Below are 2,837 nucleotides of genomic sequence, written 5' to 3'. Positions count from 1 at the left end.
TCACAAATGCTGGTCGGGGTCCTTGGCTAAGAGGAGACTCTGCCTTGGGCCCGCCGGTGTAATAAACTGCACTCCACTATCTGCATTGTCCTTCTGAGTGAGTTTGTTTCCCGGAAAGCGTGGCTATAACAAAAGAGCTTGCTCAAGGTCCCTCAGCTGTAAGTGGAAGAACCAGACATGAGCAAGTAGATAAAAGTCACACTGTCTGACCATCCAGAGGAAAGGAAGGTGCTGCACGGCTGAAGACACCCAGGAGGGAGGGAGTTCAGGAGGGGCCCTGGGAGGACCACTGTGCTGAGATCTGAGCCTTCTCTGGCAGCCTGAAGCCTCTGACCCTCGGCCTACCTGCCGGATGTCCCCTCCACCCCCGCAGCGGCTTGGTGTCCTTTTAGCTGTGAAACTAAATTTGGCTGGCTCAGGGCAGGTGAAATCAGCCCAGTCTCATAACAGTCTGAGGAGGGGAAGGCATCCTGGAGGAAGCTGCATTTAATCAGAGACCTGGAGGAGGAGGAGTCAGGTATGGGAGAAGAGGTCAGGAAAGAGAGTTCAGGCTGGGACACAGCTGGCCAAGGGCTCCGGGGAGTGTGAAAGTGAGTGATCAGGTTCTTCCGAGCTCTTCACGTGTCTCAACTGCATGTTTACCCAAACCCACGCAGGGCAAACTCACCGCAACTTTCCCAGCCCACATTTCCATCCGTTCACTCTTTCCTCTGTGCATTCAAAAGACTCATCCACCGCCCTCCACTTTGGCAAAACACATGGTCTTATCTGTAGGCCCATCTCAGAACTGTCTGAGCATCCAGCTGGCCTGGGCCCCTCAGGACGTGGTCTCTGGGGCGGAAGGGGGTGAGCGGGTGGCTAAGCCAGCACCTTTCTGAGGCTGGGAGCCCCTTTCTCAGGCCTGAAGACCCTGGAATCTGGAAGTCCCAAATGCTGCCTCCACTCAGGTGCCCCACAGGCAGGCTGCACACCTTCCAGCTCTCGGGGGGCGGGGGGGGGGGGACACAGGAGCTGCTTTACAGCCAAGCTTCCCGCCGCCTCTGTGCACCGTCACTGAGGCTATGGGGCCAGATCGCCCTGCCCTGTCATGTCTGGCCACTTGGAGTTGGTGGTTTAACCTCTCTGGATTTCACCTTACCTTACCTGGAAAATGGATTCATTCAGTGGTGTGGCACATAGTAAGTGCTCAGTAAGAGTTACTATTATTGTAAATCATGTGGTTCTGATGCTGTGATTTCTCTCCTCTCTAGTTCTCTGGGGTGTTCTTTCCTCACTACCCCAGGAAAAGAGCATGCAGGATGGAAACAAAAATGTCTTTCTGCATCCTGCATTTCTCCAAGTCCCTGGGGAAAGGGGAGGCTTCTAACAAAAACAGTTTTAGGGGAAATATGTGGGTGGGGGTGCTTCCCAGGTGGCTCAGTGGTAAAGAATCCGCCTGTGACTGCAGAAGATGCAAGAGACATGGGTTTGATCCCTGAGTTGGGCAGATCCCCTGCCAGATCCCCTGGCAGAGGAGGAAATGGCAATCCAGAGCTGTATTCTTGCCTGGAGAATCCCATGGACAGAGGATCCTGGCGGGTGCAGTCCATGGGGTTACAGAGAGTCTGACACAACTGAGTACTGAGCACACACACATATGTAGGGGAAGCTGGAGCTTAGAGAAAAGATTTCCTGAGTGGGGAGAGCGGTGTTTAGGGAACTGGGAGGCAGTAGAGATTGTGGAGAGGGCCCCAGGAAAGGAGATCGGGGTAAAGCATGGAGGAAGCGCCAGGCCTGTTGGGGAGCTGAGCCCAGCCCCACTCTGGCAGGGCTCAGGCACAAGAGAAGAAGGGTTCATGGGGTCTCAACAGTGGTCTAGGACAGCCCCACATAGGTCCCTGAGGCCCCACGGTGATGGGCCACTGAAGAGGTCCCCACCGTCCAAGAAGGCAAGGAGGTATGGGTGAGCAAGCCCCTGAGGTCTCAGGGCACCAAGGGCCGATGGGGCAGCGTGGATACCAGGACGGACTCGGCTTGCCGCCCGACAGCTCTGTGGCCCGAGGGAGCAGATGTGAGCGTGGTCATGTGGTCAGAGGGCAGGCGAACGTGGGAAGAAAGGATGAGAAGGGGCTGTGAGCAGCGCAGGAGGTGGTCAGAGGCCAGGTGCGGGGCGTGGGGCGTGCTGGGATACTGGGGACGCTGGGGGGACACACTATCTCCCAGACTGGACAACACAAGCGATCCCTCTTAGATTCTGTCCCCAGCACTGGGCTGCATCGCGCTCCATGGCATACACACAGTGTCTAGGTTTCCGCCATCCCCGCTCTGGCCTCCCCGGTGATTCAGCTGCCCCCTCATTGAGCCTGTGAGCCATCCAAGGGCAGGGACAGGGCCATCGTCGTTGGCCTGATGGCTGGCACACAGGAAGTATTCTGAACTCTTGCAGTCCGGACCGACTTCTTAGGTTTCTCCTCTCCAGCTTTCACCTGCTTGTGGAATAAATAACTCATATGAGCAGTTCAGCCACGGTCAGGCCCCAGATCCACACCCCCTTGGGAGGGGAAAGTAAAGGCTTTCTAGTTTCTAGCGAGTCCGGGGGATCCCCCTCCCATTGCCACTACCCCACTGCTTCTCCAGCACACAGCCTCCCTCTTCTCCGCTCCCCAGGTCTGGGGGATGCTGTTGGAAGCGCCCTACTAGTGTGAGCCCGCCTATGGCTCGCCCCATCCCTCCCACTGCTGGGTGGGCTCTGCTGGGCCCGGGAAGTGCCCTCTGCCCTCCCCGGAGCACGTGGCCTCGCGATTTTCCTTGAACACAGCACTTTGTGACTTTGACGTAAACTTCAAACACGGCCCCAT

Source organism: Muntiacus reevesi, chromosome 3 (genome assembly GCF_963930625.1).
Source record: "Muntiacus reevesi chromosome 3, mMunRee1.1, whole genome shotgun sequence".
Lineage (NCBI taxonomy): Eukaryota > Metazoa > Chordata > Mammalia > Artiodactyla > Cervidae > Muntiacus > Muntiacus reevesi.
This window is presented reverse-complemented; position numbering follows the sequence as displayed.